This window comes from Leiobunum rupestre, chromosome 10 (assembly GCF_980474605.1).
Source record: "Leiobunum rupestre chromosome 10, qqLeiRupe1.1.hap1, whole genome shotgun sequence".
NCBI classification, from domain to species: Eukaryota; Metazoa; Arthropoda; class Arachnida; order Opiliones; family Sclerosomatidae; genus Leiobunum; species Leiobunum rupestre.
In genome coordinates, this window is record NC_143393.1 from 4,758,012 (window position 1) to 4,784,154 (window position 26,143).

The 26,143-nt window shown below is 36.4% G+C and overlaps 1 protein-coding gene across 2 annotated transcripts in view; it reads right to left on the reverse strand.

Moving 5' to 3' along the window:
• The window catches only part of LOC149923390 (uncharacterized), a 174,132-nt gene that overhangs the window by 54,094 nt on the left and 93,895 nt on the right, over window positions 1-26,143 (reverse strand). For both annotated transcript variants that reach the window (XM_090159861.1, XM_090159860.1), the window contains exon 3: window positions 13,929-14,075. The gene's annotated coding sequence lies outside the window, so the exon portion shown is untranslated. The remainder of the gene's footprint in view (window positions 1-13,928; window positions 14,076-26,143) is intronic.

A 26,143-nucleotide genomic window follows, 5' to 3' on the forward strand; every position in this document is an offset into this window, starting at 1 on the left:
TCTAAATTATTCCACAGGGTTGCCACAAAATTTTCAGAATTAAATAAATTGACAATTCCCCGGCCATTTTAAGAGATTTTCCCTGACTTTTTAAGGCCAAAATCTTTATTTTATATTTTACTATAATCAGAAGTTAGATTTAAATTTGACTTCTATTTCAGGTTATTGCAACGTTGAAAATATTAGCCCAACTTTCAAGCAAAATCGAATTCCTTGACTTTTCCCTGAACTTTTACAAATTCTTAAAATCCCTGACTTTTAGACCCATTTTTAAATTTCCTGGTTTTTCCCTGTTTTCCCTGACGTGAGGCAAAAATAAAATTCGAGTGTGAAATTTCTTTAGTTATTTTTATAAAGTAACGTGGCCTTCTTGTTTTAATGTTGCTCTTACGTCACAGTCTCTTACTTTTAAAGGTCTACCGGCGCGCGCTACAGTCGCGAGGAAAATATTTTTTCCAGCGCGTGTGCAAAGAATATACTAATAAAGCTGTGTCTTGTGACGTAAGAGCTACATTACATTTTTTTAATTTATATTCATTTAATTTTAGAAAAATCACTATTCTAATTTCTAGAGATTCTTTAGTCTATAAAGTATTCTACAGATATTTCTTAAAGGATTAGGTTTTCTTCTGCCTGTCAGTAGACAGTGGCGGCGCTAGGGGGTAGGCCAGGTAGGCCACTGCCTACCTTAAAATTTTGAGGGGCCCCAAAATCACCCTATAAGGGGCCCAAAATTGTCCCAAGAGATAAAATTATTTATAAATAACGATGAAACAATTGTCGATAATGTTTTTAGAAATTTTTTAGGTATCTCCTAGTAAATAAAACCAGTTCTGTTATATATGGACTCGTTTTACTGTTGTTAGAACTTTTTTGTTCGTCATGTACATCACTACTTTATTTTATTGAAGGATTTCGTTGAGAAAAGGGGGGTCCCGGGTCGGGGGCCCATTTATTTGGTTTGCCTACCCTCGCGAAAATTCCTGGCGCCGCCACTGTCAGCAGAACACGTTGGCCTACCACCAGGGTATTTGTTTGGAAGGAAAGATAATTTTAAGGGTGACAGGCAGAAGAAAACCTATAGGCCTTAAAGTAATTCTCCTCTGTTTCTACGTAAATTTATATGTACAAATATTGTAAAGAAAATACCTTAAGAAAAATATTTTTGTATCTACAAATATTTTCTATTTAAAAATTTATATACTTCGTTATTCTTGTATTTCACGATTAGGAAAAGTTTTCAAATGAAGCCTAGACGTTCGCGTTTACGCATTAGACCATTTAAGCCACCCCTCGATAACGTGTAGAGGGCATTCGAATCAAGCTACAACTTAACAAGTTTTATAGTAACAATAATCAGCTAGGCTAATACCCAAGGCAGCAAACACCATTTCAACAGACGTAACGACATAACCGGAAGTAAGTAGTCCTAAGATATCCCGAGATACAATAACGAGCTTAGATAGTAGATAACGTAAAACAACACTCGCACGGTTCTCAGTAACTTAAATACGTGCTTGACCAATATTACCATGCGTAACATAATTACTCCTAAGTAAGCCTCTCTGTAACATTTCCATATAAAAAATTTCAATGAGACCTTGTTTCACACGGAACATACAATAATGGACCCCAAAATGCAAATATTCTTATAACAATTACGCTATTGAAAAGGTTACCGTGGCAACAAAATCACGTGATCGCGTGGCACGAGCTAAATTATGAATTGTTAAAATTAGAATTAGATAAACTAACTTTCTTTTCTCATCAGTAAAGCTGATGACGCGTTTTTCGTCACGGAGTCGGACATGACGTAATTTGCGTCATATCCAGTAAATAAGGTTTCATTAAAGAAAATGCTTTTATGGCATACTTATGAGGGATTATGTTACATATGATATTACCAATAAAAACCACACAAATAAGTAGCAATTTCGAATTCAAGAAAGTAACGAGCGAGTTTCGTATGGGCGCTAAGCCTTTTTACTCGTATGCCATTCGTAAAAAGCGGGAAAAGAGAGAGAGCGTGTAATTCCCAGACCAAATCCAGAGCGACCCTCCACCCAAAACCAGCGTCTGAATCGTGCGACGGAATAAAGAATAGTATCGGTTTCTTGGAAGCAAAGGCTTAGCGAGGTCTCGTTACCGGCCCGTTCATACCCCTACTCCTCACGCCCCCCCTCCTTACATACTCGGTTAAGGACGCGGGCGGAAGTGGCAGTCTCAGGGGCGTTCTGCTTGATCAATGATGTCTAATGATTCTCAATCTAAACCCAAACGTACGTAGGATCCGGCGGACAATGCAAACAACGGGGAGAGGACCGGGGTCATTAAGATATACCCTTTCTCGCTTCCACCCACCCGCCGAGAATAGAAACACCCCTAATTTCACAAATAAAAGCTCGCTCCCAAAAAGATCCGCAACTTCTGGAGACTATTTGACCCAGTTTCCACGCAATTCGGTTACCACCACCGTAAACCTCCTACTCCGAGGACTCTCCTTCGAGGTTTTCTTAAAGGGACTATAAAACCATGCTCACTGTGTTTCACGGGGCTCAAATAATCATGATATAATGATTTACAATTTAATTTTAAGCGCGAAATATCATCATTAAATGTTTAACAATTTAATTTCAAGCGCGAAATATCATGATTAAATGACCCATAATTTAATTTCAAGCGCGAAATATCATGATTAAATGACCCATAATTTAATTTCAAGCGCGAAATATCATGATTAAATGACCCATAATTTAATTTCAAGCGCGAAATATCATGATTAAATGACCCATAATTTAATTTCAAGCGCGAAATATCATGATTAAATGACCCATAATTTAATTTCAACCGCGAAATATCATGATTAAATGACCCATAATTTAATTTCAACCGCGAAATATCATGATTAAATGACCCATAATTTAATTTCAAGCGCGAAATATCATGATTAAATGACCCATAATTTAATTCCAAGCGCGAAATATCATGATTAAATGACCCATAATTTAATTCCAAGCGCGAAATATCATGATTAAATGACCCATAATTTAATTTCAAGCGCGAAATATCATGATTAAATGATCAAAAATTTAATTTCAAGCGCGAAATATCATGATTAAATGACCCATAATTTAATTTCAAGCGCGAAATATCATGATTAAATGACCCATAATTTAATTTCAAGCGCGAAATATCATGATTAAATGATCAAAAATTTAATTTCAAGCGCGAAATATCATGATTAAATGACCCATAATTTAATTTCAAGCGCGAAATATCATGATTAAATGACCCATAATTTAATTTCAAGCGCGAAATATCATGATTAAATGACCCATAATTTAATTTCAAGCGCGAAATATCATGATTAAATGACCCATAATTTAATTTCAAGCGCGAAATATCATGATTAAATGACCCATAATTTAATTTCAAGCGCGAAATATCATCATTAAATGTTTAACAATTTAATTTCAAGCGCGAAATATCATGATTAAATGACCCATAATTTAATTTCAAGCGCGAAATATCATGATTAAATGTTCCATAATTTAATTTCAAGCGCGAAATATCATGATTAAATGACCCATAATTTAATTTCAAGCGCGAAATATCATGATTAAATGACCCATAATTTAATTTCAAGCGCGAAATATCATGATTAAATGACCCATAATTTAATTTCAACCGCGAAATATCATGATTAAATGACCCATAATTTAATTTCAAGCGCGAAATATCATGATTAAATGACCCATAATTTAATTCCAAGCGCGAAATATCATGATTAAATGACCCATAATTTAATTCCAAGCGCGAAATATCATGATTAAATGACCCATAATTTAATTTCAAGCGCGAAATATCATGATTAAATGACCCATAATTTAATTTCAAGCGCGAAATATCATGATTAAATGATCAAAAATTTAATTTCAAGCGCGAAATATCATGATTAAATGACCCATAATTTAATTTCAAGCGCGAAATATCATGATTAAATGATTTACAATTTACGTCAAGAGTAAAATATCATGAATAAATAGATAAACAATTTAATTTCAAGCGCAAAATACCACAATTAAATGATCCACAATTTAATTTTAAGCGCGGAATATCATGATTAAATTATTAACAATATAATTTCGAGGGCAAAATACCACAATTAAATGATCCATAATTTAATTTCCAGGGCGAAATATCACGATTAAATCATTAACAATATGTAGATGCCTAATTGAGTACGGATACAATTTTTTTATTATTTTCTAGATTTTAATTAACTTTTCTTTTCAATTGTATTTATTAATTGGTTAACTAGAGAGTTTGTAATAAAATTGTAACACAAAGATAATTATTATTACTTTGCTGTTATCCCCACCACGCACGAGCTTTCGTTTATGTGGATATTGGGGTGATGTATGCATGTATTTAATAAACTCTAATGTATTAATATATGTCATCAATAAAATTATTATTAACAATTTAATTTCCAATCGCGATTTCATCCATTTCAAATCACGGCATCTCGAAAATGCAAAAGTGGATAGTATCGAAGATTCAAAAAAAGAAATATTATTTCATTGGCATTCGCTGACTGAAGAATTATAATATATAATTATAAAATAGCAATACATATTAATAATAAATTTAATTTATAGACTCCTACTCCACAACTTTATGAAAATGTAAGCACTAATCGATTCTGAGTTTGGGAAATGTTACTTCATGGTGTCAGCTATAGGAGCAACAAACACAAGGAGAACGCAGCTGTAGCTTTAAACACGCTAACGAAGGGTTGTGTACGAATTTCATTGGACGAGCGTCACGAGCCTTTACGCTGAACGTTTTACAAGCGGGGGGGGGGGAGACAATTTCTGAATTTTCCCCTTCCGACGGCAGCAGGCGCTAAAGCGTCTAACCAATGAAAATTGTACGCAAGAAAATGCACGCTTTTGACGGGTTGCGTTCTCCTTGTGTGGGGTGATGTGTTTGTTGCTCCTAGGTGTCAGTATTTCATATAGTGGTACTTATCGCTTGTTCCGGTGCAGATACTCTACACCGTCAACTATTCGGCAAGGTCGGAGTATTAAGCCCCATTTTCATGCTCGCTGGTAGCGGGTAAAAATTGACAAAATTCGCTTCCGCTACACACTTTTTCACTTTCCGCGTCGATCTGTTTCAAACAGATATTTTAGCTTTATTTTCACGCTTGCGAGTAGCGGATGCGAATTTTGACAATTTTTATCCGCTACCAGCGAGCATGAAAATGGGCCTTTAGGGTTACTCAAAAGTAAAAAGAGTAAATTGATAAAATCATCTGCTTATCCAGAATTTATCCAGTAAAATGGCCACAGGCAGCCCTGACTCGAACTATTCGTTACCACAGACCGTGATAGAATCGGAGTAAAATGACGACTTAGGGTTACTCTTCTCACCCTACTCGCAAATCCCAGAACAACCGAAAAGTATCCCCCTGATATATTCCCTGTAAGTGTATAGGGCTAACATTTTACCATGCTTCTCCAAGTTTGGTTTTACCAGACAGCTTAAACTATTCTCGCTAACGTATTCAAACGTTAATTTAAACGAACTCTGGAAAACAGGATTAAAAACCTAACTCGAAAACCGAGGCTGTAGAACACGTATGTAAGTAGACAATGCCATAAGCAATTTTTAGTTTATGTTTAACAGTAGGTTCCAACAGGCCAATCCTTCCCGGAGGTAAGACTGAAAGAACTCAGTTCGAGAAAGCGGCGAATAAAAACGTTTTTCCAAAATTTAGCTAGTTTCTTTTCGCCTGTTCTCGGACTAGAGGTCGGGGACGGTTAACTTTTATTCAATAGATAAAGCTCTCAAAATTATTCCGATTAATTTTTTGATAAATTTGTTAAATTAATCGGAAAAACGACGTTTTTTTCGATAAAAAGCTAAATTTTACGAATAATACATGTTTTTAATCATTTTCCGAAATATTAACCGGTAAATTTATTTGTTTACATTTTTTCCCCGAAAAAAATCAATTTAAGCATAGATAATGAGTAGCCGTCGACGACCTCTATCTCGGATTAAAAGTGTACTCTTTTTACCCTAAAACGTTTTATTCGCCTGTTCCGGGGAGGTGCTAAAAAGGCTTATACTCCGGAACAAGCGAATAGATTATTTGGTGGAGTAATTATCCCCGGAACAGGAGAATAAAACGTTTTAGGGTAAAAAGAGTACACTTTTAGTCCGAGAACAGGCGAATAGAAACCACCTACTGGCGCCATCGTACTGGAGTGTTTAGTCCCCATTATCGGCACAAAGTCGGAAGACAGGGACGTCATTTGTGTGGGGCAAGGGGGGCTTTGGCCAACCCCCCTAAATTTTTATCTCTCGATCTGTTACGCGGAGGAGCAAGGTAGGTCCATTAGAGGTCGGTAACGGTTAATCATTATCCATGATTAAATTGATTTTTTTGGGAAAAAATGTAAACAAATAAATTTACCGGTTAATATTTCGGAAAATGATTAAAAAATGTATTATTCGTAAAATTTGAGCTTTTTATCGAAAAAACGTCGTTTTCCGATTAATTTTACAAATGTATCAAAAAATTAATCGGATAATACAGAAGTATAAATTACTTGAACAAAACGTTTTACGAATAATTTTGAGAGCTTTATCTATTGAATAAAAGTTAACCATCCCCGACCTCTAAGGTCCATACTGAACCCGAGGAATTTTAGGGAAACAGTGGGATTGCATATAGTCGCTTAGTTTAGGACCAATGGTAGGACTTTGAAGTCCTCGCCGGGAAAATATCGACCAGGAAGCCGCGTCTGTTATGGTTTAGGAGGAGGACCGAAGGAGCCCAGTGTTTCGTTAGCCACGGCCTTAAATTGGTAGCGGTGTTCGAGGCCCGATCTCTCCATCTCAACTTCCGCGGAAATCAAGTTAACGATCCAACCGTTGTTGGGATCAGTTATCCTGCCACATTAGATTATGGTGAGGCGCCGAGGAAAACGGAGGCTTTGCAGGAAGTTTTAAGAGTGTATGAAGTATCTTTATGGGCCCTAAGCGCTTAAAACCGTTTGGTGCCACCATATCTAATTAAAGTTTACTATTGCAGGTTACCATTTACTACCACCACTGGTTAACCGGCTTTCCGGTTTACTTAAAAAGACGCTCTTTTCCCGCGCCCCATCAGACATTCTCAAAAAGACGCTCTTTTCCCGCGCCCCGCCCCATCAGACATTCTCAAAAAGACGCTCTTTTCCCGCGCCCCGCCCCATCAGACATTCTCAAAAAGACGCTCTTTTCCCGCGCCCCGCCCCATCAGACATTCTCAAAAAGACGCTCTTTTCCCGCGCCCCATCAGACATTCTCAAAAAGACGCTCTTTTCCCGCGCCCCATCAGACATTCTCAAAAAGACGCTCTTTTCCCGCGCCCCATCAGACATTCTCAAAAAGACGCTCTTTTCCCGCGCCCCATCAGACATTCTCAAAAAGACGCTCTTTTTCCGCGCCCCATCAGACATTCTCAAAAAGACGCTCTTTTTCCGCCCCCCGCCCCATCAGACATTCTCAAAAAGACGCTCTTTTCCCGCGGCCCGCCCCATCAGACATTCTCAAAAAGACGCTCTTTTCCCGCGCCCCATCAGACATTCTCAAAAAGACGCTCTTTTCCCGCGCCCCATCAGACATTCTCAAAAAGACGCTCTTTTCCCGCGGCCCATCAGACATTCTCAATTAGTTTACTGAATATTTCCCAATACGGGGGGGGAGCGGAGGTTTACGAATAAAGGTGATCGAACTTTTACGTTGAATTTAAAACTTTGGGATTTAAAGATATTAGTTGGCGTACCTTTCCAAACGATGATGAATGGACGAAGGCATAAAACTAATGAGGGATAAAAAAGACTGCACCGTCCGCCTCGTTTCATCAATCTTCGGGAGAGTTGGTTTGTTAAAAGATGGAGGAGAGGGAAGCTCAATATGACGGCGGAGCCATTCTCGATTAGAATTTGGGAAAACATCGGCAGGATCAAAGGAGCCAGGGCAACAAGTGCCGCGGATTATGTGGAGGGAAAAATGGCTCGTCTTGGAAATACCGTCGTTTGGCAGCTAAGACCAATTAAGTTGGATATACTAGGTTTTGCCAAAAGAGTAAAATTTTTCCAACCGTCTTGGTTACGCTTATAAGAGGAAATTTAATATCCTCCCCTCCGTAAGGTTGTTACAATATCAATATTTTAAGGACAAAATCAGACAATTTTAAAATTCATTTCGATGGGTAATTAATTAATTTATTTAACATATATTATTAAAAAGATGATTCTCCAGATCGTGTTTTAAATAAAACTAGTAAGTCGGAAAATTTTCCGGGAAATGACCGAGGTTTTTTCCGGAAAATATTCCGTATTTTTCAGAAATAAAAGTTTTAATTCCATGATTAGTCTAATATATTGTTCGCCAATTAAAATAAAGTAGCATTTTCGCCTCATTTTTTCGAATCTAAAAGTAAAACTAAACCTCTAGACTAGTTTAAACTGATTAACAAAGTAACACTATTCATATTTTGTAGTATGTTTATTGTTATTAGACATTTTATATCGATAAAAAGAACATTAAAAACCCTTAAAAAATAATTTGTTTCAATTTTTTATTTTTCCGATTTGCGGAAAATTTACAACTGTAAATAAAACCATAATTTCAACGTACACAAAAACCTTAGTTTTATTAAGATCACCTAAATTTAAACTTCCTAATAATCTCCTGCCTTTTCCATTTTTTTTAATTTATTGATCATTTCCCAACAAATGCGTGCCCTATTCACACGAGCGAACATTTTTGCAACATTGTTGCTCTGTGTGAATGAATAGACCATTTTCACAACGGTTTGTCCAAGCAAACGCAATCGTTGGCCACGTTCAAATTTCATAATTTTCGTGGACATCTTTTCGATTGAACTAAACTAAGATGACAATATAAATATAAACTGCCTTTATTAATGTCAAATGACATATTTTGAAGAAGTACAATTATTTTGTACCCGCGAGCTCGCCAACAAAGTCGCTCTAACATTTCCGATAAAACTGGTTCCGTTCCCGGCAACAATACGGAGGCGGGCATATATATATATTTATAGGGTAGGCGTTGCCATGACAACCGCTGTTCCGTATAACGACGCTTTAAGCGTCAATTTCCAGCCGGCGAAGGTAAGTCAGCGCCACCTGGTAACGGTTCCCCCGGAAGTCTCGTTAAATTCGGCCGGATTTTATTTCTGGCGGGCTTTTCTCGGAATTGGCCAGAAAATAAACACTTTTGACAGCGAGGTAACTTCATACGCGCCTGTACTGGCAATCTCTAAAGGACTGAGCAAATTCGGATGCGTTTCGTACCGTTGACAGCGAATACATTTTTATATCTTTTGCTAACTGACAATTATAAATTTCGACGCCTAAATATTTTACGATGTGCATCGGGTTATTTAAAAGTTTAAAACGCTACAGTGGCAGTTCGATTATCGAACAGAAAGCTACTCAAGATAGAATTTCCTTTATAATAATAATAATACTTCAATAATAATACCTTAATAATAATTATAATAATAATACCTTATTAATAATTATAATAATAATAATACCTTAATAATAATTATAATAATAATACCTTAATAAAAATTATAATAATACCTTATTAATAATTATAATAATAATACCTTATTAATAATTATAATAATAATACCTTAATAATAATTATAATTATAATACCTTAATAATAATTATAATAATAATACCTTAATAATAATTATAATAATAATACCTTAATAATAATTATAATAATAATACCTTAATAATAATTATAATAATAAATATAATAATCAGCTAGCGACTTTTAATGCCTTAAACAGGTGACCGGGTTACAATGCGTAGGAGGGTGGTGGCAAACCCTTCATGCCACGCGAACCAACAGCTCCCTACACTATCCCTAAACTAACTATTACCGTTAACCTCTACAAGTTCTTAAGGGACCGGGAAACCGAAGAACTCGAGGGAAAACCCTCTTTATAAGTGAGACATTCAGTATCAATAAATACAGATAGTTATGAGTGAAGTGACGTCATACTTAAAAAAATGCAATGCAAAAAGCCGAAACTGGCTTAATGATATCGAACTGACACACTGATCAGTTTTTCGCGCCCCCTATCGTGAGACTAAAGCAAAATATTATTTAATATATTCCATATTGGTTTTTTTTCTGGGGGCTTTTTCAGTGTTTGAGCTCCATATTACTAGACACAGCATTTATCTCGCAGCAGCATTATCGCATCGGATAAAAATCAGTTATTAAATTAAAAATTTCTTCGTGAGGAAAATGTCAAAAACTGTCAAAATATTCCACGAAACAAACCAACCAATTTAAAAACCGTCCTATCTTCGCTGCCGGAAACAGAGGTGACAGTTCGGCTGTTTTAAACATTTGATGGTATTAATTTTTTTTCGGACTCCCAATTTTTTATAGTAAAAATAGGAAATTTATAGTCATTTTATAAGAAACTATAGGAGTAATTTTAATAAAGATAAAACATGCTTTAAAAGCTTTGGTTTCACAGTAATATTACATTTCATATGAAAACATCACCGACTATGTGAATAGATAAAAGTTTAAGTAATATTACATTTCATATGAAAACATCACCGACTATGTGATAAAAGTTTTCAAGTAATACTACTTTTTCATTTTAAAACACCAGCCAGCCACAAAAGCCAATGATAATAGTGCTTTAGAAAAAGACTGGCTGTTTTTGAGCGCCTTCTATCGAACCATATTGAAAGCAAATTGCGAAGAACGAAAAAAAATAGGAAAATATACGAAAATAGTGAGATTATAGGAAGTTATAGGATAATCGAAATATAGGAAAAAATAGAAGTGTAGTCTAGGCTAATACCAAAGGCACCACCTTAGGCCTAAGCCATCAAGCGACTTTTATAGCCATTAATGCAGGTGCCCTGTAAAGAGAGTAGAAACTAAACCGAAAAATTGTCCGCTAGGACTAGTATTTAACGTAACAAGCGGCAATGGACCCTAGTTTAACTGTTAAACCTAGTGCCAGAAATTTTTAAATTACTTTATCTAAATTAAATTAACTAAATAAATACCTTATTAATTTTCTAATTAATTTAAATTAGTTAAATCCATTTTATTAATTTATGTTTCAACGATTTTTCCAGGATTACTCCATGTCATAGCTAACTTCATCCACCTTTTTTTGAAAAGTTTATTAATTTCAAGATTGATTGATATTTAAGCTGAATTGGTTCATATTATTTAAAAAAACTAATTGAGTCAAATCTTTAATAATAAGAACTTATTGATGTCAATTGGTTTTCTTTAGAGCTAACTTTACCAGCCCTCAAATTTATCCGATTACTAAAAAGATGAATTTCCCCGACTTGTTAACCATATAATTCCAGGATTTTAAAGGGAGTGGATGAATTTAACATTTCTTCGATTGCTATATACCACCAGATGGTGCGGGATAATTGGAGCTAGTTAGGTTAAGAAAAAAAAACAATAAATGGGCGATAGTAAAATCGTCCTTAATTTACAGGAATCCCTTTCGCGTAGAATTTGTAAAGGGGTTTCCCCCCCAAGTTCTTCAGTTTCCCCTTTTCATGACAACTTTCGGTTAACGGTAATAGCGAGTGTAGGGAGCTGTTCGCTCACGTGGCATCAAGGGCTTGCCACCCTCCTACGGATTGTAACCCGGCCACCTGTTTAAGGCATTATAAGTCGCTTGATGACTTGGGCCTAGGGTGGTTGGGTCTAAAACCGAAAAAAATATACGACCATTTCAGAATTTTAGGAAAATGTACGACCATATCAGAATTTTAGGATAATGTACGACCATATCAGAATTTTAGGATAATGTACGACCATATCAGAATTTTAGGATAATGTACGACCATTTCAGAATTTTAGGATAATGTACGACCATATCAGAATTTTAGGATAATGTACGACCATATCAGAATTTTAGGATAATGTACGACCATATCAGAATTTTAGGAAAATGTACGACCATATCAGAATTTTAGGATAATGTACGACCATTTCAGAATTTTAGGATAATGTACGACCATTTCAGAATTTTAGGATAATGTACGACCATTTCAGAATTTTAGGATAATGTACGACCATTTCAGAATTTTAGGATAATGTACGACCATTTCAGAATTTTAGGAAAATGTACGACCATTTCAGAATTTTAGGAAAATGTACGACCATTTCAGAATTTTAGGAAAATGTACGACCATTTCAGAATTTTAGGAAAATGTACGACCATTTCAGAATTTTAGGAAAATGTACGACCATTTCAGAATTTTAGGAAAATGTACGACCATTTCAGAATTTTAGGAAAATGTACGACCATTTCAGAATTTTAGGAAAATGTACGACCATTTCAGAATTTTAGGATAATGTACGACCATATCAGAATTTTAGGATAATGTACGACCATATCAGAATTTTAGGAAAATGTACGACCATATCAGAATTTTAGGAATATTAAGGAATTATCCGATCGTGGATTCGGTTTTACTGGGATGTAATTTAAGCAGCTATTTGATCTATTTCATCCCCAAGAAAAATTTTAAACAGCAGGTGACAATTTGAGATAGTTTCAGGAGTACGAGTTGAACCAGCTGACGTTTTGGGCTGGTTTCAATATAGTTTGGGCTTAGTAGCGAGAGGGGGCACTAAATACCTAGCAACTCTGACCGGAACCCAAAAAAGCTATAAAAAATCTCTGGTCGGGTTAATTCGCAAAGAAAAGCGAGACGGGAGCAGCCGCATTGCGCAGAAGCCCGGGCAGAGACACTTTGACAGGTGTTTCCGTAAACTTTACGAAAGAAACGGTTAGGCCTCGGGCATAGCTGGCAGGCCCCGACGTCACCTGATACTTCCCGCCAAGCTACCGGTGCCACGATTAAATCGAGGTAGGAAAGGTACAAGCTGAGGGCCGCTCTGTGAAGACGGCGGCAGTTAATCCTGGCGCGCCGTAGATGTCGCCGGAATTATACTCCGATCTTGGATAAAAAGACAAATTTCGTAAATTTCGTTTGGGTTGGCAACATTGCCACAAGGATATCTGAAAAAATGACTTCCATGGTATGGAGGGATATTATATAGAGAGCTTCGATGCTACTTGATCTAGGAACAGTGAACCTATATCTAATAGGGCAATAGATTTAACTTAAAAGCGTCATTTTAAAATTCAACTAATAATAAATAAAAACGAAGAATAAAATTCAACTAATAATAAATAAAAACGAAGAATAAAATTCAATTAATAATAAATAAAAACGAAGAATAAAATTAATATTAAAACATGAAGAACTAAATTAATATTAAAACATGAAGAATTAAATTAATATTAAAAAATGAAGAACTAAATTAATATTAAAACATGAAGAATTAAATTAATATTAAAAAATGAAGAATTAAATTAATATTAAATAAAAAATGAAGAATTAAATTAATTTTAAATTCAAATAAGGATCTAAATTAATTTTAAATTCAAATAATGATCTAAATTAATACTAAATGAAAAATTAAGATCCAAAATAATATTTAATAAAAATGTAACAATTAAATTAATATAAAATGCAAATTAATAATTAAATTAATATTAAATGCAAAGTAATAATTAAAATGATATTAGATGAAAATTTAAGAATGAAAAGAATAAATAAAAAGTAAGTACTAGATTAAATGAATGTTATTAATTAAATTTGTGCTTTCTCGGTATATGTTCGGTCTAGAAAGCATTTTCGTCGCCGGACTATACCTGCCGTTTGCCAAATTGTTTCTTTTATCCGTCGGTGTCTACTCGACGCCTTTTGTATTTTGCTAGTAGTGGCCCTACTGGGTAAAAGTTCGCTTACCGGCGAAGGCTCCCGCATTTCGTTATCTGAGTTCCAGGCAACTTTCCCAGCGCCCTCTTCCGTGAGATGAAGGAATTGCCGAGGAGAAAAAATCCGGATGCTTCGGAAAGTCCACTTTCTTTACTGGCACGTCGCTTTCAAAGAACTCTGCAAAAAATTTAAAAAAGGAGATATTTAATTTAAAGTGAGCCTTAAAAAACTTTTTTAAAGCTGTTTTTGAGCATTTTTTGGAGAGTATTTGCTGTCAGAATTTTATATCAAGCGTTTTATATACGACTAAGTATGGTTATATTTCAGATATTGTCACGCATTGTTGTTAGTGTCATGAGCGTCAAAGTAACTGATAATGTACGAATTCCGGAAGGTAGACTCGTACGTTCTCCGGAAAATAAGTAACTTCGTGGGGAAATTCAATAGATGAAAATTTTATTTTTAAAAGTTCTGTCTAAAGACTTTCGTCTTGACCACAAGAATATAATTCGAGGTCAGTCTCGACCACAAAAATCTAATTCGTGGTCAGTCTCGCCAACAAGAATCTAATTCGTGGTCAGTCTCGCCAACAAGAATCTAATTCGTGGTCAGTCTCGCCAACAAGAATCTAATTCGTGGTCAGTCTCGCCAACAAGAATCTAATTCGTGGTCAGTCTCGCCAACAAGAATCTAATTCGTGGTCAGTCTCGCCAACAAGAATCTAATTCGTGGTCAGTCTCGCCAACAAGAATCTAATTCGTGGTCAGTCTCGCCAACAAGAATCTAATTCGTGGTCAGTCTCGCCAACAAGAATCTAATTCGTGGTCAGTCTCGCCAACAAGAATCTAATTCGTGGTCAGTCTCGCCAACAAGAATCTAATTCGTGGTCAGTCTCGCCAACAAGAATAGGTATATTTATTTCGTAATGCTTTGAAAACGAAAATAGGTCGGTCACACCACTAGCGGCGAAAGCGTCTGGTAGAATCCCCAAATACACTTCTAATCTTAAATCAAATTAAGAGCCTAAACAACGTCTAAGAGTCCCACGTGAAAGCCAAAATATTAGATTACTAACTTAAATACACCCTGAGATTTTGCGGCGAATTGTATAAGCTAACATTGTAGTGACTTCCCGCCAGATTTGGAGACATTCATTCGGGGCATTTTAAATTGAAAAGACGCCATAGTGTTCGTAGCTTTGAATAAAATATTATGCAGATTATGCAAATAAGCACGAAAGGAATCTTAAGAAATTTAAATCTAATAGAATTATCTCATTTCGATTCTTATAATTGAAGACTTTCCCAAAAACTACCAAGTGCACGAGCATAGACTGTTAGCCTCACTTTAATATTAGCATAAGTAACGTAATTTACGTAAGTATGACACTTCTTGTTAACCCAAAATTACAAAGTACACGAGTCTAGGCTCAGGGTGACCCCAGAAAAACCCCAAAAAATTTATAGGAATATAGGAAATTCAACAGTCGATTTATAAGAGAATATAGGTGTATTTTCTTTGATAATATAGATTCTTTTACGCGCGTATTTCATGGGAGTCGCCATTACCGTGCTACACGCCAGTTGCCTGTGGAGCAAATCGTGGGAGGGTCCTTGATGGGGGGAAAGACGCGCGTAGAAGAGTGTATAGGAACATATAGGGAAATTTGTTTTAATATAAAGGAACTTCTTTTGAGCAGACAACGATTTTCTTAATTCCGTTCAGTGCAGTTGTTTGGAGAAGTATTTTACATTTATTCAAAGGTATTTAATTCATTGAGCGCCATCTGTATTACGAAAAGCGAACTGGGCACGCGGGCAATTCGAAAGAAACCGCGCGAAATACAAAATAATATCTAATTATAGGAAAATAAGGAAAGCATTGAAATAAAGGAAAAATTATAAAATAAAGGAAGATTGGTCACCCTGTAGATTGTTACCCTCACTTCAAAGTACAAAAAGTACTCGCTTAGCTTAACCTTTATATTAGCATTAGTAATGTAATATAATTATGTTCATGTATGACACTTCCTTTTCTATTGAAGCAATTTTTTTATAATAGGCTGTTTCGCCAATTATAATATAAAACATTACGTGGCTAAGGACTGACAACTATCCAGGAGCTGTGTGACAAGTATTTCAGTACCCCTTAAATAAAAACTTGGTGAGGTTAACGGTAATAGTGAGTGTAGGGACTATTGAGCTGCTGGCTCGCGTGGCATGCAGGGCTTGCCACCACCCTCCTACACATTTTAACTCGGCCACTGGTAATTGGCTTAACCAGTCGCCCATGGTGGTGCTTAGTTTATTAACATTATTATTATTATTATTATTATTATTATTATTATTAATAATATAATAATAGAAATATAAATTCTAGTAAACATTTTATTTTATTGTATATAAGCCTGATTCGCTCCAAAGCAATGTACGGGTCTCTTGCCTAATTATCTATTATTAAACATCGAAAAAATTCAGCGTAAATTTGTAGACCACCTGTATTTTTATTTCTTAAAAAAAACATTGTAAATATACTATGAAAACATACTTAAAGACATTGGCTTATATTCTCTTTCAACGATTCGCGAGCAAACCGAATTAATTATTTTGTACAAATTGTTAAATAACCTCCTTATAAGCTCTAACTTAATTCCCCAAATAAACCTCTCTGTCCCTAATTATAATATTAGATGTATGGATACATTTAAAACTGGTCGCAGTAGATTAAATCCAATAAATAGGGTCCAAATTACGGCTAATAAATTCAGTAAAACAATTGATATTCACAATTGCAAAATTAATATTTCAAAACAAATTGTCTAACCCGTGTGACTTAAATTTATCTTTCTCCTTAAAACAGAAAATTATAAATTCCTGTCAAACTATGAAAATTTAATCATCTACACTCCTAGTCAATGTCACTTTCGTCTCATTTCTTTTATAGAAAAATATTTAAAACTATGTAATTTGTGGTAAATTCGCTGTAAGTAAAACTTTTTAACAATGTATAAAAATTATAAAACCAAAAAATGTACTATGCCATGAGCATCTAAAAACAAACCTGTGTAACAACTTGCTGATACATCATTGTATTGTTTTGTTACACGTTAAACCACCTTTTTCATTTCATTTCATAATATAAGTGTCAGTTAACGGTGTCCTAGGAGAATCACCACCGACAGACAATTTGTAGGATCATCCAATTAAGGCTTCTTGAACAATAAAACGCTTTTAAAGTAATTTGGTCACCAAAGTAGGCAATGACCAGTTTTCTGTTCCAAAAAGACCGAATACGCTACATTATTTCACGACCGACTATCATTAACCAAAATCTTTAGTGGCATACTTACGCGTATTGCGCTATTGATGATACTTGGAAGGATACGAATTTCACTTTCAAGACAAAAATAAATAATTAGCTAGGCTAATACCCGAGGCACCACCTTAGGCCCAAGTCATCAAGCGACTCATGAAGCCTTTAATTCAGGTGGCCGGGTTACAATGCGTCGGAGGGTGGTGGCAAGCCCTGCATGCCACGCGAGCCAACAGCTCCCTACACTAACTATTACCGTTAACCTCTACCAGGGTTGCCACAAAATTTTGAGATTCAAATTCCCTGTTATCCCTGATCATTTTAAGAGATTTAGGGAAAAATATTGTATTTTATATTTTACTTTTACAGGGTTCGTACGAAAATTTCTGATATAAAATCCCTGACTTTTCCAGGTTATCCCTGACCAATTTTTAACAATATCCCGGACCTTTTTGGTTATACTTTTGAACATTTTTTAATTATTTTAGGTCAAAAGTTCTTTGTTAATGCTGGGTTCAGTTGACTAACTAAAATCCCTGACCTATCCCTGACTTTCTACAAATTTATTTAAATCCCTGACTTATCCCAGACATTATACCTCCATTTTACAGATCCCTGACTTATCCAGGTTTTCCAGGATATCTAGGTTCTGTACGAACCCTGTTTTATCAAAAGTTAATAAAAATTTAAATGGACTTATATTTCAGTAAAAAGGTTATCGCAATGTTGAAAAATTTAGCGGGACTTTCAAGGAAATAAATGATAATCATAGAAATTGTCATAGATCTAGAGTAAAATTACCTTAAAAACGTTAAGACAAAATTGAATTCCCTGACATTTCCCGGAATTTTTACAAATTCTTAAAATTCCCCGACTTTTTAGGCCTATTTTTTAATTCCCCGACTTTTTAGGCCTATTTTTTAATTCCCTGACTTTTCCCTGATTTCCCTGACGTTTGACAACCCTTTCTACAAGAAGCTCGCGGAGAAAGTGCATCAGCGGCGGTTAAGGTAAGGGAAGGTACCCCCTCCAATCTTTAAATTTTATAGGAAAAATAGGATTATATTTCTAAAAATATAGGACTTCATAGGTAAGGTACCCCCTCTAATTTAAAAATTTAGGACTATATGCGATTATTTTTCAAAATTATAGGATTTTACAGGACTATATATGCTATTTAATTTACTAACTTTATGCATTTAAAAACAAAATCTATATTTAGTGAAATAAATCTTTTAACCATTTTATCACAAAAATATACTAATAGCTAACCATGTTAACAATAACAAAAATATAGACTAGAATGACTTTGTATAGGAATTTATCATATAGCTAAATAATAATAACCACCTTAGGCCCAAGTCATCTAGCGACTTATAATGCAATTAAACAGGTGGCCGGGTTAACTGACAATTGTGAGTGGCGAGATTTCAAATGGGCAAAATATCAAAATTATAGGATTTTGAAGGACATTTTGTGGATTTTGCTTAATAAAATATAGGACGTCATAGCACTTTTTCGAAATTGTAGGGGGCTCACGTTATCTAGTGTTTGCTTAATTTCCCATTCAAGGTGTTAAAGATATTTTATTTTATTTTTTTGTATTCTCAATTTATCAAAACAAAATGGTTGAGAAAACGTTGAAAACCAAGTTAAGGCGTTTACATTCTCAGTTAACGGATTATCGAAATGCCAATAAGGCAAGAACTTCGAAGTCTTCCCCGGAGATTTCGACATCTAAGCTATAGTAAGAAGTTAAATTTTAAATCCTTTAAACCAATTTCTTCCGCTTTTTCTTATACGAAATTGAAAACGAAATAAATTCACTTTCCGTGTCTCTCGAGGAAAACGGAGTTCTATAAGCAGACCAACTGAAAAATATTTTAAAATTCCCAATATCAGAAGCCCACCATTTCTAACAATTTCGCAGTACAATAAACATAATTCGTAAGGGGGAGAGCCCGTCAGGAAATATAGTGCGCCTGGAAGTTGTTTTCAATCGAAAAAGGGGCTTTCCATAATAAGGAACCCAGGGGAGTGATAGCCCAAATCTTGGCCAAAATATAGCCGAGCTCAAAAGGTCTTCCATACAACTTAAAACGTATCGTATTTCTTAATAATAGGTTAGTCAAGAACGAATCGAAGTAACTGAGAAGAAACATGATGTACTCGTTTTTCGGATTTTGTGGGTGGAGCTTAAGTGGGAAATATGCCATAGTCGCCATCTGTGGGTCAATAATACAACTATAATACAAACTGTTTTATATTCTAAATTAATATAATTTTTCTTAACCATATTTATTATTATATAAAAATAATGATGTAACGAATATTTCTTATTTTTATTACTTAGTACGTACTATTATATAAATCTTAATATTTATCAAATAATTACTAAATATCGTTATTTAACATTTATCAATATATATAAGACGCCACAAAATGTTTAGTAGGCGGGGCAAGAAATTAATTTATTTAAATATATTAATTTTAAAAACTGTAAAATGAAGTAGTTTCATTATTAGTCAACCGAGGACGCCGCAAAATGTTTAGTAGGCGGGGCAAGAAATTAATTTATATAAATATATTAATTTTAAAAACTGTAAAATGAAGTAGTTTCATTATTAGTCAAAGGAGGACGCCACAAAGTGTTTAGTAGGCGGGGCCAGAAATTTCTAAATATAAATTATTTGAAACTGTAAAAAAGTAGTTCTTTTAGTCAACAGAGGACGCCACGAACAGCTTAGTAGGCGGGGCCCTAGTATTAAGTAGTAGATCACAGCACCACACCCCAAAGCTGTTTGTTTGTATGTTCGCAGTTGCTTCGAGTGCGGTCTTTATTTGTAAAATTGTTGTCTCGTGTGAATAGGCCTTAGAAGACAGACAGCCAAGGCTAAGAAAAAGAACTAGGTCAGACGTTTCTCCGAGCGTCTCGCCTACTGAACAAAAATAATGAAAAGTGGAGAATTGGGATGGCGTCGTATCATAAAAAATAGAATAGCGCAAATCGTCCATTCCCGACGGAGACGTAACGGGCAAGTTTATTCTTGTTCAGGCTCGCCTTAGAGACAATGAAAGCTTGGTCTCTACGCCAGAGGAAGACAATCCTGGGAGCCCACTCAAAACTATAGCGCCAAATAAAACTATTGGCGCGTAACAAGCTTTATGTCTACTGGCGGAGAGAAGAACGACGTCGGGGAAAGAGCAGCCGCCGGAATCAAAAGGTTTTTCGATTCGAAATCGGTTCACGAACGGATAACTGAACCGATTTACCAAACATATATAACCGTTTTCTGCATCTAAATATTACCATTAGCTAGTTTGAAATTATGCCATAGGACATCGATGGAAAATTGGTCGAAATTATGCCATAGGACATCGATGGAAAATTGGTCGAAATTATGCCATGGGACATCGATGGAAAATTGGTCGAAATTATGCCATGGGACATCGATGGAAAATTGGTCGAAATTATGCCATGGGACATCGATGGAAAATTGGTCGAAGTTACGCTATTGTCCATCGATGGAAAACTGCCGAAATTATGCTATTGTCCATCGATGGAAAATTGGCCGTAGTTATGCTATTGGCCATCGATGGAAAATTGGCCGAAGTTATGCTATTGTCCAACGATGGAAAATTGGCCGAAGTTATGCCATTGGCCATCGATGGAAAATTGGCCGAAGTTATGCCATTGGCCATCGATGGAAAATTGGCCGAAGTTATGCCATTGGCCATCGATGGAAAATTGGCCGAAATTACGCTATTGTCCATCGATGGAAAATTGGCCGAAGTTACGCTATTGTCCATCGATGGAAAATTGGCCGAAGTTACGCTATTGTCCATCGATGGAAAATTGGCCGAAGTTATGCTATTGGCCATCGATGGAAAATTTCCGAAATTATGCTATTGGCCATCGTCGGGAAACTGCACGAAGTAAGCTAAAATCCTAAAAATTTTGTTTTCGTAGGTGTAAAATCTTCACTTTCACTTTGATTTTTAGAAGTGAGAGGAAGCACATTGTGAAAACCTAAATGAAAAGAGACTTAAAACGGTTTTAAGTCTCTTAATTTGATTTTTAGAATTTTAAGCCACTTTGGTATATTGTACGATTTATTTAGTTGATTGAAAAAAAAATATTAAAGAATAAGTGCTGTTTGATGAGGGTATGAGAAAGCATGCACTTTATTTTTAAAAAAAATGAGCTCTTAGTTACCACTTTTGAGACGAGTGGGTAGAAAGAGATATTTTATCAGAGTTGTTCTTGAGAAGAGCTTGAAAGGCAAACGTTATGTTAAAACGAGCCGCTTGTGAGCTTAGATTGAATTTGGATAAAATGCCCATCACTGCCTCGAACAAAGACTAAACAATTAACCAACCATTGCTTTCAGAGTTCCTAAAAAGCTACTTTTATATAGTCCAGACTAGTGGCAAATAGCGGCTAAAAGTGGAAAATTGCGTCAAAAATAAATAGATTAAACCAGTTGGCTACTAGCCCGTGGAAGTAGGCTGCAACAAGCGCAAAACCAAGCAGCACGGAAACGCGAACATTAAGGTTTGGGTTCGTGTGATAGGTAAAAAAAGGACTTTGTAAACAAATCGAGGTAACCAGCGTACAAAAGGTAACTTAAACAGTATTTGAAGTCCCTGCTTCTTGGTTTTGCGCTTGTTGCAGTCTACTTCCAGGGGCTAGTAGGCCTCATTTTGAAGCTCTCTGGCGCTCTTTTAACTCATCGTAGCAAAAATGGGGAAAAACAGGCATATTTCTCAACTCACCCCCTACAACTCCTTAAAATTTTTGCATAATCTTTTGTAACACCCTATATAATAATATGTTTTTACAGTAGAAAATATAACAGCGGTAACTACGTTAAATTCAGCGATGAGTTTGAAGGGCACAAAGGAAAAACAAATTGTACGTTGATATCCACGAATGCCAAGAACGCGTGTAAATTGACCTTCTGATTGAACGTCTGCAACCAAAAACCGGCAATGGGAATACGGATTAGAGGTATTTTCTTCTTACAGAGTTTAGGCAGCCCGTTGTTTATTATTCGCCTACACGGAAACAGACAGCTATCGCACCGGAGTGTCTGGCCAAAATGACGATGCGAAAGACTGAGGGGCGTCAACCCGGGAATCATCTCCCACAATTTCCCGTTAACCGGAATCAGGAATCCATAGCTCTACTTGGAATGCTTATCGCGGCAGATTTTCGTCTCGATGTGGCTGACGGTTTTTTTGACGTCACTACGTCAACTTAACAAACAACAGTGTTCCGAAGTGGGGTCAAATGATGTGGAAAAAAGTGGAAAATACCGACATGGCGAATATTACTTTTACTGGCTAATATGCCAAATAGTGGCAAATAATAAATTTTAATAAAAATAAAAAAACATACTAAAGAAAATATATTTGTGCTATTTTAGACAAATATACTGGATTAGTTGCCAGGTTTTGGGCTAGAAATTCAATTCTAGCCAAATCTAGTTATTTCTTTTGGCTATATTTTCGAAGATTTTTCCTGAGTTTGAATTCATCTGTTATAGTGGTGGGGTGGCGGAGTGGTTAGCGCTTTCGCCTCGCAACAAGAGGAGCCGGGTTCGATCCCAACTTTTGGCACTGGGTGAAAACTCTTGAGTAACTCCTTCCGCGTTGAGGTAGAAAGTTATCTCCCCACTGGTTAAAGGGGTTTTCCCGCGAGTTCTCCGGTTTCCCCTTTCCATTAAAACTTGTAGAAGTTTACGGTAATAGTGAGTGTAGGGAGCTGTTGGCTCGCGTGGCATGCAGGGCTTGCCACCACCCTCCTACGCATTGTAACCCGGCCACCTGAATTAAGGGCTTTAAAAGTCGCTAGATGATTTGGACCTAAGGTGGTGCCTTGGGTATTAGCCTAGCTGATTATTATATCTTTAAGGTGTTTTTAATGGTTCTTTTGTGAAAAACTGAAACATTATCGCACATGTAAGTGATGCTACATAACTGAAAGATATTATTTACACCATTTAAATGCATTTACTAATTATTTTTACCACCTAGGAGCAACAAACACAGCACTGCCCACACAAGGAGAACGCAACCCGTCAAAAGTCGTGCATTTTCTCGCGTACAGTTTTCATTGGTTAGACGCTTTAGCGCCTGCTGCCGTCGGAAGGGGAAAATTCGGAAATTGTCTTCCCCCCTTTCCGTAAAACGTTCAGCGTAAAGGTTCGTCCAATGAAATTTGTACACAACACTGCGTTAGCGTGTTTAAAGGCTAGCTGCGTTCACCTTGTGTTTGTTGCTCCTACTTGCCACTGACATGGACTGACGTGACATTTAGGTAACCCTGAAAAACAACAATGTGAGAGGGGATTTTTTATCTCGTAGGCGGGGCCAAAGCCGTCAGAGTGATCTTACCTTACGCTAGGTATGGATTCCCACCCGAATACATTGACGAAACGCATTATCGTATTTCGCGGGCACGAAATAACCGAGTAGGGGCCCTAGATTATGGACGAACGAATTTGTGAAATATCGTGGCAAGATGAGAAGAGATGGAGAAGGCCGCGGAAGATGAGAGCGAATAATTGATGGTCCAGAATGGAGGTCAGAAGGAACCAATAACAACTGTTTCTAGTGAAGAAGAGAAGAGGGGTGATTAACGAGCACTTCAATTTCCAGGTTCCATTATTGGAGCGCGGCTCATTCGAAAAGGAAATGCCCCCGAAGATCGACGCTCGCATTCGGGAGGACGGAGAGTGAAACCTTCTGATAAATTGACTTTTAAACTTCAAAAATAGGCGGCAAAAAAGGGTAAAGGCGTCCCGAAATGATTAAAGGCTGGATCTTCGATTTTCATACGATATCTTTTTCCTCAGAGAAATCAAAAACCAAAAAATTCTTCGCCGTAATTCAGTTAGCGCTTGAATGCCCCCCGTCTTAAGGCCGTTTATAATTTATTGTAAAAGCGAGCCAGCGTTGGATAATTACATTTTCACAATGTTTATCTTTATAATGCGTCATAGGTGTTATCAAGAACGTATTTAGGTGAACAGAGAATATATTACCGTAGCTACTGCCTCTGTTCTCAACGATATTTTCCGGGTACACGGAGAGAGAGAGTGGCGAGAATTTCACAATTTAAGCTAACGGCCCTAAATGGAAAATCGCCAGATTTAAGCGAACGGCCCTAAATGGAAAATCGCCAGATTTAAGCGAACGGCCCTAAATGGAAAATAGCCAGATTTAAGCTAACGGCCCTAAATGGAAAATAGCCAGATTTAAGCTGACGGCCCTAAATGGAAAATAGCCAGATTTAAGCTGACGGCCCTAAATGGAAAATAGCCAGATTTAAGCTGACGGCCCTAAATGGAAAATAGCCAGATTGGAAAACTGCCCGATTTTAAGGGAATATAACCTCAGGTATTTGGTGTGGAACACCACCGTTTGCAGCTCTGGCCGCTCTTGCCTTTGGCTTTAAAAATATTTGGGGCCACTGTACAGGGAAATTTTATTAAATTGAAGGAGTCTTCCATAAAAATTGCTTTGCAGGTTATATTCCCTTTAAGCTAGTGACCATCTATGGAAAATGACAGTAAAGAAGCTGATGAACATCGAACAAAGATTGTAGTCTTCTCAATAGGTGGTTTGTTTTCGCTTGTTTCGGGATTTCGGAGTAGGGTAAGAAGAGTAAGGCTATGACGTAATTTACTCCGATTCTGTGGTGGCGAAAAGTTCGAGTTGGGGTAAAAAAGTTTTTCCAAAATGGCTGCCTGAGGCCTTTTTAGCAGATAAATTCTGGCTAGCAGACGACAAAATCCGATTTACTCCTTCACACATCCTTTTCAGAAGGAGTAAAAAGAGTAGCCCTAATACTCCGGAACAAGCGAATAGTTTATGGGGCGGAGTAATTCTTATCCCCAGAGCAGGCGAATAAAGCAATTTAGGGTAAAAAGAGTACACTTACAAGGAGACTACCCGAGGTGTTTATCTCTAATTTGGTTCAAACTCGGGTGGTAAGTAGACCTACATGTAACTTGAAAATCCCTAAAAGGGTGGACAAGAATGGGCTTTCGTTTTGCCATGGCAACCAAAAATGTTTTTAACATCTTAAAAACTGATTACTCGTATTTACCCAATATATGTATATTTTCTCATATTTACCAAAATTGACGTACATTGGTCCAAATGTACCAGATTTAGCCATGATCTGAATTATGTATCTAATTGATGAACCTTTTTTAATTTTTTGAAAAATATTGTTAGGGGGGGGGGGGCCCTTAAAATCTTCGATTTTCCCATGTTAATTTCCATGGAGAAAATCAGTTTTTAAGTTACGAAAAACATTTTTGGTTGCAATGGCAAAACGAAAGCCCATTCTTGTCCACCCTTTTAGGGATTTTCAAGTTACATGAAGGTCTACTTACCACCCGAGTTTCTACCAAATCGGAGATAGCCACCTCGGGTAGTCTCCTTGTTAGTCCGAGAACAGATGAAAAGAAACTGTTTGAAGCGGGCTCCTCGCCGCCAAGAAAACAAAATTTGTAGCTCGTGACTCGTGTATCTCACAAGGGATACTTTTTATCGTAAGCTTCCCGAAACAATTCGCAGGTGGCGCTAACTCAGTTGTGACAATGTGTATATCGGCGCGTAATTTAGCAACGCCCTTTACAAAAACCTCACACCCCAAAACAGCGAACTAAATAAGACCAGGTTCGCCACTTTCGCCAAAGTCCATAAACAGTGTTTATACAACATTTATACGCGCCTCTTTTACGGAATCGAGGTCAGCAGATTTGTTGGTGAAAAGCGCCATCTAGCGTTTCACGACATGTCGTTAGAAATTTCGTTTTAGTCCGGCGCCTCGTGGGTGCCGCCTCGGGATTTATATCGCCATTCAGGAGCACATTTCATACATTTTGGTTGCGTGGATACCATTTCCAAAGGTAGCG